This window comes from Bos taurus, chromosome 7 (assembly GCF_002263795.3).
Source record: "Bos taurus isolate L1 Dominette 01449 registration number 42190680 breed Hereford chromosome 7, ARS-UCD2.0, whole genome shotgun sequence".
In the NCBI taxonomy this organism is placed as follows: Eukaryota; Metazoa; Chordata; class Mammalia; order Artiodactyla; family Bovidae; genus Bos; species Bos taurus.
In genome coordinates, this window is record NC_037334.1 from 1,627,184 (window position 1) to 1,642,568 (window position 15,385).

The window sequence follows — 15,385 nt, forward strand, 5'->3', positions numbered from 1 at the left end:
ACCAATAAGTGAGAGTCAAAGAATTCAAATGTCCTATTTCTATGACACTAGACAAAATGTAGCTCATCCCGAACATGTGTGATAGAGAGGATAGAAAGACTAGTCAGGAAGGGTCCTGAAGGGAGTGGTCTGGAATGGAGGATTCAGGCAGGGTTTAGAAGAGTGTGACTGCGGAACAGGTTGCTGGACCAAGGAACCCAGGAAAGATGGCATCTGTGTGGGGGAGGCAGAATAAAAGTAAAAGTTGTCCGGTAGCATAAGGCTACCATCCCAGTCAGGAACAACAGGAAATGCACTTCTCTCCACCACCATTTCCCCTACACCCTGAGTTTCAGGACCTGGTTTTTCAGGTTTGAGAATTCTCAGGCACATATCTGTTAACTTTCACATCATCTAGAGGGTTGTTAAAGCCGTGGAGGAACCACCACTGCCAAACCATGACAAATCAATTCTCACAGCTGTGTGTTTATGAGCCTAAGCCACTGCTAGTTTTACATACGCTACTTCAATACTTGCCAAAGTAATTTGCCAATACTCCCAAGAAAATGCTACAGTAAACAGGTCTAGTTTCAAGAGCCACTATTAAGCCAGCCCAAATATTCCAAATTTTGTTAAAGACTTGGTCACACTTAGAAATAATTCAACACTATATTTTAAGGTGATCTTAATTCTCCACTTCATTAATAAAAATCCAATATTATCAAGAAACAAAACCCACCCTCATTTCAGTCCTCCTACCCACATTCCTTGTATCAAAAAGGATGTTGCACTATTACGATTTCTATAAGAAAACATAGGAGAAATTTTAAGCATTCTTGGGTTTGACAAAGAGTTTCCAATACATCAAAAGCTAGATACACAGAAGAAAAAAATTGGTTGAACTTACTTTAACTCCATGAAAGAAACTTGAGAATTAAAAAACAAATCAAGCCAGGTAGGAGAAAATATTTGCAAAATAAATATCTAATAAAGAAATGGTTTCCAAAATGTGCAAAGAACACAAACTCAACCAGTAAGAAAACAAACCACCGAATTACAAAATGGGCAAAACATCTAAACTCACCAAACAAGATATTTAGACGGCATATGAGAAGGTCAAACATCATCTGCCATTGCTAAGTCGCTTCAGTCGTGTCCGACTCTTTGCAACCCCATGGACTATAGCCCACTGGGCTCCTCTGTCCACGGGATTCTCCAGGCAAGAATACTGGAGTGGGTTGCCATGTCCTTCTCCAGGGGATCTTCCTGACCCAGGGATAGAACCTAGGTCTCCTGTAGCTCCTGCATTGCACGCAGATTCTTTACCGCTGAGCCACCGGGGAAGCGCTTTCATCTGCCATTAGGTAACTGCAAACAATGAGATACTACAATACACCTATTAGAACAGCTAAAATCCAAAACACTAGCAAGGATGTGAAGTAACAGGAACTCATTTCAGTGCTGGTGAAAATCTAAAATTTCAGGCACTCTGGAACATATCTGGCAACTTCTTACAAAGCTAACCATAGACTTACTATATGATTTGTCAATCATGTTCCCAAGTTCTTGCCCAACTGATCTGAAGGCTTACGACTTGACAAAACCTGCCACACAAATGTTTATAGCAGCTTTATCCATAATAACTCACAACTTGAAGAAACCAAAACGCTCTGCAGTAGGGGAATGAGTAAACAAACTGTAGTATGCCCATTCGATGAAATATTGTTCCGAATTACAAGACTAGCTCCTAAGCTGAATCACCTTGCTGTACAGCAGACATTATCATAACACTGTAAACAAACTATAAACTATACTTCAATTAAAAAAAAAAAAAGAGCTGTTAAGCCAAAAAAAGACTTGAATCTTTAGTGGATACTGCTGAGAGAAGGCTGAGTCTGAAAAGGCCAATGCTATATAATTCCAATTAGAGTACATTCTGAAAAAGGCCAAACCCTAGATATCAAAAGAAAAAAAAGAAAAATCAGAGGTTTAGAGGCGGCGGTTGGGTTGAATAGGTAAGCACAGGGGGCTCTTTTAGGCAGAGAAACTATTCTGTATACTCTTGTAATTATGGATACATGGTACTACATATTTTTCAAATCCCATAAAACTTAACAGCACAGAGAATGAATCTTGATGTATGGAAATTATAAAACATCATTTAAGAGGTTGAGTGATCCAGGATACACAAAGGATGTGACAAAACAACCCAACTGTATTACAAATGTATGAAACCACCTCACTCAAAGAGGTGGCGGGAAAAGACATTAACCTAAGTAGCTCTGGAAATCAGTGAAGTCTGCAAAACCACACTATACAAAAGTGCTATTCAAGTTACGCTGATTCACACGAGTATGCTGCTGCCGCCAAGTCGCTTCAGCCGTGTCGGACTCTTTGCGACCCCGTAGACGGCAGCCCACCAGGCTCTGCCGTCCCTGGGATTCTCCAGGCAAGAACACTGGAGTGGCTTGCCATTGCCTTCTCCGTCACATGAGTATACAGGTTAACAATTGGGATACTGCTATACATATATATCAGAATTGAACAATTAAGTAAATGGATGGTGTATGGTAGGAGCCACTTTCAATGCTGAGCGTGGGAACTTTACGGACAAGCAAGGGAAAGAGGCTAAGATAATCCACATGGTAATGGGCAAGAGTTAAGAGACTACAATATGAACTCACGTTTATCTTAATATACAGAGGGTTACATACGAAATATTTATAGATATGTGCATATAAACCACTTAGTATACACACATATATTTTCTTGCTCTATCAGTTAAGAGGGCATACAAGAAACTACACCTCAGTAGCAATACAATAAATACCCTAGTACCAAGGATTTTGGTTTCCAATATCATCTCCAATAAAAAGGAAACAGGGTTCCTTGGCTGATTCTAGGGTTAGGGCAGCAAACATACAAGACAAGCCCGGAACATCTTGTACTGCCAGAAAGTGACCAAGTGTTCAAAACAAAAACACCCACAATGATGGGGGGCTACATCAAAGGAACAAAAGGAAGAGCAATGGCCAAAGCTGGAAAACACGAGCAGTAAGTAAGTGCTAGTGGATTATATTCCAAAGCACAAAATAAATGCCCATGAATCTACGCGTTACATTACTGAATAAATAAATAAATGAGATTAAACAAGTAAGAGGCAAATTTCCCAGGCAGAAATATTCCAAGTAACAGATACAGACAGTCCACTGTCAAGGAGGAGAAACGTAACTCCCTACCCTTACAAGTGGGCTCCACAGAGCGCTATCTTTCCTGTATGGGAACAGGAAAAGCAGGAATTTACAGGGGAGAAACCCAGCAAACACTACTTCAGCCAGGTGCTCAAGGTAAAGACCAAAAGTGATGTCATTGAAAACAGTACTTCAGCGCTCACTTCGGCAGCACACATACTAAAATTGGAATGATAAAGAGATTAGCATGGCCCCGCTAATTCGTGAAGCGTTCTATATTTTTTGAATGGATAAGAAAGCTGTGGTACATATACATAATGGAGTATTACTCACCCATTAAAAAGAATACATTTGAATCAGTCCTAATGAGGTAGATGAAACTGGAGCCTATTACACAGAGTGAAGTAAGCCAGAAAGAAAAACACCAATACAGTATACTAACGCAGATATATGGAATTTAGAAAGATGGTAACGATAACCCTGTATGAGAGACAGCAAAAGAGACACAGATTATAGAACAGTCTTTTGGACTCTGTGGGAGAGGGAGAGGGGTGGGATGATTTGTGAGAATGGCATTGAGAAACATGTATAATATCATATGTGAAACCAATCACCAGCCCAGGTTCGATGCATGATACAGGATGCTTGGGGCTGGTGCACTGGGATGACCCAAAGGGATGGTATGGGGAGGGAGGTGGGAGCGGGGTTCAGGATGGGGAACACGTGTACACCCGTGGCGGATTCATATTGATGTACGGCAAAACCAATACAATATTGTAATTAGCCTCCAATTAAAATAAATAAATTTATATTAAAAAAAAAAAAACAGTACTTTAACCTCTGTGGTCTTCCTCCCCAAAATCCATATTCCCTCTAATCATGAGAAAAACATCAAGGAAATCCCAACAGAGGGACTGCTGTCCTGACCAGTAGTCCTCAAATTGTTCAAGGACATCAAAAACAAAGAAAATCTTAAAAACTGTCACAGTCAAGAGGAGTTTAAGGAGACATGATGGCTAAATGTAACACGGTACCATGGAATAAGAGCAGCAAATAAAAACAAAGGAAATCTGAATTAAATATGGACTTTGGTAATTACCATTACCCATTCATTATTTATAATAAATGTACTATACTAATGTTAATCGTGGCAGAAATGATTCTATAGATTTAAAAACGATTCTGTAAAAAATTCATTTTTTAAAAAAAAGGATGTTCCACTATTATGCATCAAATGTCTCCTATCCCAATGGCAACCCACTCTAGTACTCTTGCCTGGAAAATCCCATGGACAGAGGAGCCTGGTAGGCTGCAGTCCATGGGGTCGCTAAGAGTCAGATACGACTGAGCGACTTCACTTTCACTTTTCACTTTCTTGCATTGGAGAAGGAAATGGCAACCCACTCCAGTGTTCTTGCCTGGAGAATCCCAGGGACGGGGGAGCCTGATGGGCTGCCGTCTCTGGGGTCGCAGAGAGTTGGACACGACTGAAGCAACTTAGCAGCAGCAGCCTCCAAAAAAAAATTCCACGGCTGAAATATATACTATTGGAATCTAGTCTAAATCTCTTTTCAGAGAAGAAACTGAGGTCCAACAGACTGACTTGCCAAAAACGGTTATTGGCAAATGAGGGGCAGAGGCCAAGTCTCCTGTCTCCCAATACTTTACTTGATAATTTTATACCACTTTTGTCTTATACACAAAATGATTTTTTCACTTATATTAATGTTCAAGAAGACATCTAAGAAGCAGCTTTTTTCTCCCTTTAGAACTCTTCAAGGACTTCTCTGGTGGACCAGTGGCTGAGAGTTCATGCTTCCAACACAGGGGAGCCGGGTTTCATCCCTGTTTAGAGACCTAGATCCTTCACGCCCTCTCCCACAACGAAGACCCACTGCAGCCTAATTAATTAATTACTTTGGGAAAATAAATAAATAGAACTCATGTGTCTTAACACTTAGAAACTCCTAAGCAGAGAGTGTAAGGGTTTCCCAGGTAGCTCAGTGGTAAAGAATCTGCCTGCAATGCAGAAGATGTGGGTTCAATCCCTGGGTCGGGAAAATCCCAACCTGGAGAAGGAAATGGCAACCCACTCCCAGTATCCTTGACTAGGAAATCCCATGGACAGAGAAGCCAGGCAGGGCTACAGTCCATGGGGTAGCAAAAGAGTGGGATATGACTTAGCAACTAAACAACAAAGCAGACAGCGTATTTCTCTGTTGTCACTATTTTTAAGATTATTAACAGGAAATATGTAACAAGAAGCTCAATAACAAAGCAATAATGCTTTAAAAAAATAAACCGCACATTTTCCCCACTCCCCCACTTCCCCAAAGTCCCAGAGCAAATGACTCCTAGATCTAAAATATTTAAGAATAAAAGTAAAGAAATTATGTGCCTGTAAACCAAGTTAACACTTTCCAGCAGTAAAGAAACATTAACATTTTCTAAGTCTCTTCACAGTTCATGCTCACTAAGCTACATTACCTCTTCCAGTGCAAGATTTCTCCTATTCCTGAATGCCATTATAGCAGTTTCTCTCATACTTTCTGCTTGAAAGCCATCATTTTCTTGGAGTACTTCATTTCCTGATTTTCCTCTAAGAGCCATTTTTATTTTTATTCTTAATCACCGCAAGGCTATTACCTTAAACTCTACCGCAGTGCCCCTTTGAGCTTGGGCACAAATGCTAGGTGGATGTCTAATTCATGACTAAACTGCTTAGTGCCACCAGCTGTCTCTCAGCGCGCCCGTTTAAAGTCCTGTCTTGGCCAAATTACAAATCACTTACAGACCTCCAGGAGACTTGCAATTAAAAATCAAAACCACAAACAAGAAAATCTTTTAACATTTATGAGTCTACCAAAGTGAACTTTTCTTAAAAATACCCTTAAATTATATGTAAATATAGTTTTGTGTGGCTTTATCGTACAGTATCCCTTAACTAGAGCAAAAGTGAAGTCAATAAAACCAACAATATGAGGGCCAAGACTATACAGGCCAAGTTCTGATTTCTGTTGATTCAGAACTTGATCTGGAAATAAAACTTACAATTTCTAGGTTCCAGAGAAGTGAACAGACTGCACTTCCTTCAAATACTCATTAAATATTTCTCAGCTAGATTTTTTTCCCCCTTTGGCCGTGCCGCATAGCTTGAGACATCAGGGATCAAACCCAGGCCCCAACAGTGAAAATGCCTAGCCGTGAGACTGCCAGGAAATTCCCTCAGATGGACTTTCAATAAATACTGGGTGGCAGGGCTCAAGACTGTTTCCTGGCAGTCACAAGACTGAAGTGTGAGAATTCTGTATTACAAAGGGTTAAAGGAGAAAATGGGTCTAATGCCCAGCAGCAAACCTGGCACATATTAAACACTAAATGAATGTTTGCTGATAGTGTTCAATTCCATGAGGGCCAACTAGTTATCAAATATTTAAAAAAAAAAAAAAAAAAACTCTGACCTTCAGGATCAATAAAGGGTGTCCTTAAAGTCTGGAAACATAAAATGTATTTGCCCATGTTTTCAGAGTTCATGAATATTCTGTACCATTAGTTCTACCAATCAAGTTTCAGGGGAGTTGGAGGTGGATAACATAAACTCATAACCTTTTATCTAACTAGGAAAAAATATGCAGAGAACTGTTAGTACTACTTAAGACTCCAGCCTGAATATTTTGTCTATAAAAAACACCAAAAAGCAAAAACGTTAACTATCAACTAGTGTCATGATAAAACTGTACGTAACTATGTACACCCAAGGGCAGGTAAAACCTGGAGAAATCCAAATATGGTCTGTAGATTGTACCAATGCAATTTTTTCCTAGTTCTGATATTTTACTATAGTTATCTACTTATACTGTTATTTGGGGAAGCTGGGTATTGGGTACAAGAGATCTCTCTGTACTATTTTGCAACTTTTGTAGGTCTGTAATTATTTCAAACCTGAAAGCTTCTCTTAAAAAATGTATTACTGGATCAGTATGGTTGGTTCATTAAGACTTGATCAAAGTTGTATAGAAACCAGCTTTAAATCGACCCAGTCTTTCAAAGCACAGAAGTACAGAGAAAGACCCAGAAGTGTGAGTTGGATTAGAAATCTGAACATCTTGCCCCCTTCCTTCCAGTTAATAAGTGTTTTGCTTTTAATAATCAAATATAATTATCCGCCTATATCCAAGGCAAAGAATCTCTACCACTGGGATCACATGGACAAATGTACACAAAGCCAAGAAATGTACACAAAGCCAAGAAAATACATGCATATTTGTAATATACATTTATAAATAATATAAATGATTTCCAACTTGCATCTCAATTTTCCAAGGACAGAACAAAAAGCCCAGTTCTCAAAATCTCAGGGTCAGAAGGATTCTTCAAGAGACCTTAATCTATTCACTTTTTAACTTTTAAAAGTGAATTTACCTTTTATTCTAGAAATGGAAGCATTCTATTTTAAAACTGACGATTCAGAAAATTAAGGCCTTATGCAAAAGGCAGTACAGTGTATGTGATGGTGTAAACTGTCATGTCAGAGAAATCTGGGTTCAAGGCTTTCCTGACCCTCTTTGTAGCCTTGGTCAGCTTATTGAACTTACAGGAGTCTTTCTTCCCTATTTTATAAATGTAGCTAGTAGTACTACTAGCTCAAAGGCTTGCTGTGAAAATACAAAAAGATAATACACAGTCTATCAGAGTCCAGTACTTCATAAGTACACAAATGGTTTGTTCTTTTGATACACAATTAGTACAACCACATCTTCAATTCCCAGACTGCCTACACCTCCTACATATTTCAACAAAGGTGAATGATTTTATGTAACAAGAAGAACTAGCTTTCTTCTCATTATATTCTATGATTTTTTTTCTTTAACTCTTCCTTGCAATGGTGTATATACAACTGTAGCATTTAGACAGGGAAATATCCCTGTTTATCTGTGACTTTCTTATTTTCTGCTCTGCCACCAATTTCATGAATTCCTCCAAATTTATTTTTGGTTAATGGTAACTCTGTTCTCAGGACACATTCTAAAGAGTCCTATTATTTTACTATACATACTGAAAAATACACATGAGACTTCAACTGAACACAAAATATTCTACTAGAAACATACACATTCTGCATTGAATTTCAACAAATCAAAAGTTGATTTAGAGCAACTTTAGGAACTGGCAAACACTAAAGAAATATTAAATTTGTCACCTCTCATAGGCAGTATCTTTATGCTCACAAAGGGGCCATTCAAAAAAAAAGATTTTTAAAACAAATGGAGTCTCAAATTATTTTAAAATTAAAGTTTGATATTTTCAAGATAGTCTATTTTGCATCTATTTTCATAAAGATATTAGTCTGTGGCTTTCTTGTAAAGTCTTTGTCTAGTTTTGGTATCAGGGTAATACTGGCCTCATAGAACGTATTGGAAACTATTCTCCTCTCTTCTATTTTTGGAAGAGTTTGTGAGGGATTAGTGTTAATTCTTCCCTAAGCATTTGGTAGAATTCACCAGTGAACCCATTTGGTTCTGGGCTTTTTAAGATTTTGTTTCTTAAAAGTAGTTAGGGGGACTTCCCTGGTGGTCCAATGGCTAGGACTCTGTGCTCCCAATGCAGGTGGCCCCAGATGGTCAGGGAACTGGATCTAAGCAACTAAAACCCAGGACAGCCAAATAAATCATTTTTTTAAGTAGTTAGGAAATTTCACCTCTAATTACTTTAACCCATGAGAAATTAGAAAGGAACAACAAATCCCACAAAAGGAATTTCTCTCTTAGGAGGGTCAACAAAGTTCCCTTATATTCCTAGTCTGTTAAGTGCTTCTGTCATGAAAGGGTGCTGCACTTTATCAAACTGAGATGTTCGTGTAGGTTTTCTGTCCTTTATTAATGCAATATATTACATTCTTTATTGTATGGTAAACCAACCTTACATTTTTGGGTTAAATCCCATTTGGCTGTGGTGTATAATTCTTTTTTATATGTTGCTTAATCCCACTTACTAGCATTTTGAGGACTTTTCATTTATTTGCTTAAGGGATATTGTTCTATGGTTTTCTTGTGAAGTCTTTCATTTTGTTATCATGGTAATACTGGCCTTAAAGGAAGTGTTTTCCTTTCTTCTATTTTTTAGAAAAGTTTGTGAAGGATTGGTATTAATTCTTCCCTAAGTATCTGGTAGAATTCACTAGTGAAATCATTCAGTTCTGAAGCTTTCCTTTTTGGAATTTTATCTCTTAAAAGTAGTTAGGAAATGTCACCTCTAATTCCTTTAACCCATGAGAAATCAGAAAAAAGAACAGAAGTGACCTAGCTGGCAGAATTGGTTATTTTTTTTTTTTAAGTGATTTTTTTTCCTTTTGGCTGCCCAGCTTGCTGGATGTTAGTTGCCCAACCAGGGATTGAACTCGTGCCCCCTGCAATGGAATAGCCAAGTCCTAACCACTGGCCCACCAGGGAATTCCACAAAGTGATTTTTTTCCAAAGGCTGAATGTAATTAAAAAACGAGGCAGTCTTTCCTTCATGTAGGCTATCCATTTATCTACCCTTTTAAAATGTTATGTCTCACTGATTTTAGACACCTTTAGATTGTCTAATTTAATCTTCCTAAGATCCCCAGGAGCGTCTATCATCCATGTGACACATGAGGAAACTAAAGCTAAACTGTCCAAGGTCACAGTTAAAAGTACGGTTAATGAGCAGGACTGGCTTCTCATGTGGTTCAATGGTGAAGAATCCACTGGCGAAGCAGGAGACACGGTTTGATCGCTGGGTTGGGAAGATTTCCTGGAAGAGGGCATGGCAACCCACCCTAGTATTCTTGCCTGGTAAATCCCAAGGACAGAGGAGCCTGGCAGGCTACAGTCCACAATGTCACAAGAGTCAGACACAACTTTTGTTCCTGTACAACAAAAAGCAGGAACTCAGAAGTCACAATCCCTAATCTTCTACTTAATAACTTGGCATATTGGGTGAATTACTAACTTCAGGGCCTCAGTTTTTTCATCTCTAAAACAACAACACTGTGTACTTTTTAAAGTGAAAGTGAAGTCGCTCAGTGTCCGACTCTTTGGGACCCCATGGACTGTAGCCTACCAGGCTCCTCAGTCCACGGAATTTTCCAGGCAAGAGTACTGGAGTGGGTTGCCATTTCCTTCTCCAGGGGATCTTCCCATCCCAGGGATCGAACTCGGGTCTCCTGCATTGCAGGCGGATGCTTTACCATCTGAGCCATTTACACTGGGATACATTTACACTGTGTACACCTTAGGATAGCTATATAAACAAAATGCATGCAATGTGTTCATATCAGTACCTGGCTTACAGTAATGTGCAACATTATCAGTGATTTCTATTATTACTAGGTATTGCCCAGCGACACCGTTTAAGCTTTGATGGTCCTAAAACACTGAATTTTAACAGCGATAAGAAACTTGAAGTCTTAGATTGAAAAGGAACCACTTAAAAGGAATTTGATTCCAGTCACAGATAACTATTTTACTACTACTTTTCATTCCTCTTGATTACATCTAGTCGAAACATCAAAGCACTTAATAGTGGGAGGGAAGTACATAAAATTCAAAGTGGTCCTTACTGTAAATGCTCATCCACTAAAAAAATAGATGTACACTGCCTAGTTCAGTTCTGAATTCTGCTTTTGATTGACAGGAACATTAAAATGTATCTTTCCATAGCACTTTCCTTTTTCGTATAAACTAAGTCGATTTAAAATGTGGATTCCAAAAACATTGCTGAAGATTCTAAGTTACTTAAAAAAATAAAATTCTCCAAATAATTTTCACAGTTAAGCTTAATTTAAAAATCATCTGTTATAGTTAACAAAGCATTCAGCCCGCACTTTTCTGACAAAGCTCTACAGTAAGCTGTACAGGTTGTAACTATGTTCAGGCACTGTTATTTCCTAGGAGTTGTTATGAGCTGCCAATTCTTCTACTTGCATAGTTCATTACGCCATTCAAAGCGGTTTCATGTTCCCCATCTTATTTGTCTCTCCTAAAAGATCCCTAATGGTAAGGTATCCTTGGCACTCCTCATTCTGTTCTAAGATGTGGAAACTAATGTTGTTCATTAAGCTAGTTACCTCGCTGGGCCTGGAATTCAAGTCTCTCCAGCCTGCTTTTGTGCTTACCAATTGTCACTTCATCCCCTTAAGCTATCTCTCAGGGCAAAGTGAACTCTGTAACTGAAAGGACGCAAGAGCATGATTGCCAAAACTGCAGCAACAACTTCTGTCAAAACGTTTACCCCTCAAGGTCCTTGGAAGATAATGTGCTAGTTGAAACTGTTGAGTCAAGATAGTCAGGTAGGGAGTTGCTGACATTCATTATCAGACAGGTTAGGAAATGCATTTGCTGTGCGGCACATTTACTCCAATACACCGTTCATTCTAGCTATCTCATAATCCAGTTCCCTGACTTGTTTGCTTGTGCTGGGGCACAGAACGCCCACACAATTCTCTACCTCTGCTCTTACTACAGCAAATGGACAACTCAGCAGTGATTCTAGTCATGGCACTTAAACATGGCTGTTAAAAGACTGACATACAGAATGATTTTAAAGATCAATACAGTTCCTCCCTTTAAAAAAAACCCTGAAACAAAACAAATCCTCCCGCCCACTAATTCTTATTAAAAAATTTAGCAAAATGTTCCATTTCCTAACTCAGGTAAAGAAACCTAACTGTGGCTCACCTTTGTCCTCCCAAGCTTTTAATATTCAGCTCAGTTTAACTTCCTCCAGCCAGCATTCACTTGTGTCATACCCAGCAGTTAATCCACTAAGTCCAGTTTCTTCCTCCTATATCCATAAATGTGACTTCAGGTCCCAGAACTTAACCAACTCAAAAAGGAGGATGTTGATGTAGGGGACCAACATCATTCAGGCCTTAATTTATTTAAATCATTTATCAAGTAGTCAAAGTGCCTCCTGTCCTTTTTTATACACAGTTTAGTTCTAACAACACCACCATCAGATTTTATATCCATTATTTGGAGAAAAATGGAGTACAGAGGAGAAGTAAATTGCCTAAGTTCATATAGCAACAAATGACAGATTAACGACTTGAACCAGGGCCTTAGCCTTAACCACTACATCAAAACTGCCTCAACTAAAACTCCAACGTGATCATAAAATTAATCCTATGACCTTGAGCCAATCATTTCAGAGGTCTGGGCCTCAAGTTTCCTCCACTATAAAATGACTTGCCCAGAGAGCTTTTGGGTGCTTTCCTGCCAGTCTTTGTGAATTTACAAACCAGATTACTTACTCCTCATCCATGAAGAGATATAATTAAATGTCAGGGCTTAAGTTTTCCAGCCACTGCGTGTTCTAGCACATTCTCCATACTCCACTCTTCACTCTGTGATTTTAATTTTCAAATACTGAACCTCTAATGCTAAATATTCTCTCTCGACCCACTATCAACTCTTCCCCACTACAAGGGACATCGACTAGGCCCGATCCTATTCCAGACCTTTACCCAGTTACTCCAGGCCACTTCCCAGCTTCACAGGTAGCCAGCAATAGGCTTAAGAAAGCCCTAGAAGCAAAGCCAGAAGGAGAAGTTAGCTTTCTCAGAGGTCAAAAGAGGTTCTAAGGCACCTGCCACGCCTCCCGACCCCGGTGGTGCGGCCTGGGCCTGGCTCCCTAACTCAAGCGGCCCAGGTCCCGGCCTCACACCACACGGCTGGAGCGCCAGCCTGGGCCTGAGCTTTCGAAACCCAGCCGGACCCCACAGCCCCGGCCACGCCCGACTCTTCGGGCCCCCGGTCGCGGCGCCGTGTATCCAGGCCCCCAAGGGTCCTCGCAGGCCCGAACACAAGCAGGCCTCCCGTCTCACCTCGAGCCTCAGCGGGACGGCCGGTGGCGCCCGCGCCTGCTCCCACCCGCACAACTGGCCCCGCGCCGCAGAGAATACAGCGGCTGAGGCAGCACAGCAGCTGAAGAAGCACGACCGTCACGTGCCGCAGAACCAAGAGGCCTTGACTCCCGCTGCCGCCGCGCGAGCTAGCCCCAGCGCACGAAGCCCGGCCCTGAGCCCGCCCCTCGCTCCTGAGTAGCTACGGCTAGGGCCAAGGCCAGCCCCCCCGCGCCAGCTTCTGAATTCAGTTGGTCAATGCGACCATCGCTCTGAGGACTTTCCCATACGCCCCCTAGGGCTATTCTTCGTGGAGCGTGGGGATTGGCTGGGAGTGAGGCAGGAAGTGGCCGTTGGTTGGGCGGTAGGGAAGGGGGCGGGCTGGGGCGGAAAGGAATACTCCCGGGCGCGCGCGCCCTGAGGCGGGACCAGCCGTTCAGGAGTTCCCGCGCGCGGTTGCGTTGATTCCTTAGTGGGCGCGCTTCCAGGAGTTGCATCTCTCTCTGTCTCTGTGGTTCCCACACCTTCTGTGCCTAGACCCGGGCCTTGGAATCTGGCATTCCGTTCCCTTCTTTGGGGGTCAGATGTCACCTGGCAAGAAGGGATGGGAACTCTGGTGAACCATCGGGAAGGGCCTTGCCCCCGATGCAGAGAGTGCGCAGCGCTAACGGCTCCCTCGGTCCGGCCTAAAGTCGACTGCACTGCGCTGTGTAAGCAGGCGCCACGGTTCCTGCAGTGTCATTGCTCTAGGCCCGGCAGCCTGAGGCCACCTTGTTACCCAAGCTCAAATACAGTCGACAGTATTACACTCCAGGTTTATTTCAATTTTCAATGTTTTCTTCAGTAAAATTAGACATAAAGCGCACAGAGACACACTGACAACAATATTGAGAAAAAAGATGGTGCAATGGAAAGATTTCAAACACACCACAACTTTTGTAACTCACTTTTAGCATATCTTCAGTTTTCAATATGCTGAGAACCTCAGAAAATGGAAGTGGTGTGTGGTTTTTTTAGACCTTTATATGTCCTGGTTTCTGTCATCCATTTGTTTGGATACCCAAAGGCTGAATGGTAGGGTGAAAAAAAACTGTATTTGGTAAATGTAGCAACAACCATGGGCTTCCCAGGTGGTGCTAGCAATAAAGAACCAGCCTGCCAGTGCAGGAGAGGTAACAGACCAGGGTTTCATCCCTGGGTCCAGAAGATAGGCCGGAAAAGGGCATGGCAACTCACTTCAGTATCCTTGCCTGGAGAATCCCATGGACAGAGTAGCCCGGCAGGCTACACTCCATTGCACAAAGTTGGACAGATCTGAAGCAATTTAGCAAGCGCGCGCGCAGGCACACACACACACACACACACACACACACACACACACACACACCCCCCCCAGCTTCTCCAGTTCAGTTCAGTTGCTCAATCCTGTCCAACCCTGTGACGCCATGGACTGCAGCACATCAGGCTTCCCTGTCCATTACCAACTCCCTGACCTTGCTCAAAATCATGTCCATTGAGTTGGTGATGCCATCCAACCATCTCATCCTCTGTCATCCCCTTCTCTTCCCACCTTTAATCTTTCCCAGAATCAGGGTCTTTTCAAGTGAGTCAGTTCTTCACATCAGATGGCCAAAGTATCGGAGTTTCAGCTTCAGCATCAGTCCTTCCAATGAATATTCAGGACTGATTTCCTTTAGGATGGACTGGCTGGATCTCCTTGCAGTCCAAGGAACTCTCAAGAGTCTTCTCCAATGCCACAGTTCAAAAGCATCAATTCTTCGGTGCTCAGCTTTCTTTATAGTCTAGCTCTCACAACCATACATGACTACTGGAAAAACCATAGCTTTGACTAGACGGACCTTTGTTGGCAAAGTAATGTCTCTGATTTTTAATATGCTGTCTAGGTTGGTCATAAATTCTCTTCCAAGGAGCAAGCATCTTTTAATTTCATGGCTGCAGTCACCATCTGCCGTGATTTTGGAGCCCAAGAAAATAAAGTCTGTCACTGTTTCCATTGCTTCCCCATCTATTTGCCATGAAGTGGTGGGACCAGAGGCCATGATCTTAGTTTTCTGAATGTTGAGTTTTAAGCCAACTTTTTCACTCTCCTCTTTCACTTGCATCAAGAGGCTCTTTAGTTCTTCTTTGCTTTCTGCCATAAGGGTGGTGTCATCTGCATATCTGAGGTTATTGATATTTCTCCCCGCAATCTTGATTCCAGCTTGTGCTTCATCCAGCCCGGCATTTCTCATGATGTACTCTGCATATAAGTTAAATAAACAGGGTGACAATATACAGCCTTGACATACTCCTTTCCCTATTTGGAACCAGTCTGTTGTTCCATGTC

At 41.4% G+C, this 15,385-nt stretch overlaps 1 protein-coding gene and 1 pseudogene across 3 annotated transcripts in view; one reads left to right on the forward strand and one right to left on the reverse strand.

The window, feature by feature from the left end:
- The window catches only part of CANX (calnexin), a 33,035-nt gene extending 19,827 nt beyond the window's left edge, over positions 1-13,208 (reverse strand). Inside the window, exons 1-2 of one of the 3 annotated variants that reach the window (XM_059887952.1) lie at positions 12,661-13,098; positions 11,873-11,978 (exon numbers count right to left, since the gene is read on the reverse strand). The gene's annotated coding sequence lies outside the window, so the exon portion shown is untranslated. 3 annotated transcript variants of the gene reach the window in all.
- LOC112447596 (uncharacterized) lies at positions 3,366-3,453 on the forward strand (annotated as a pseudogene).
- Positions 13,209-15,385: the final 2,177 nt, after the last annotated feature.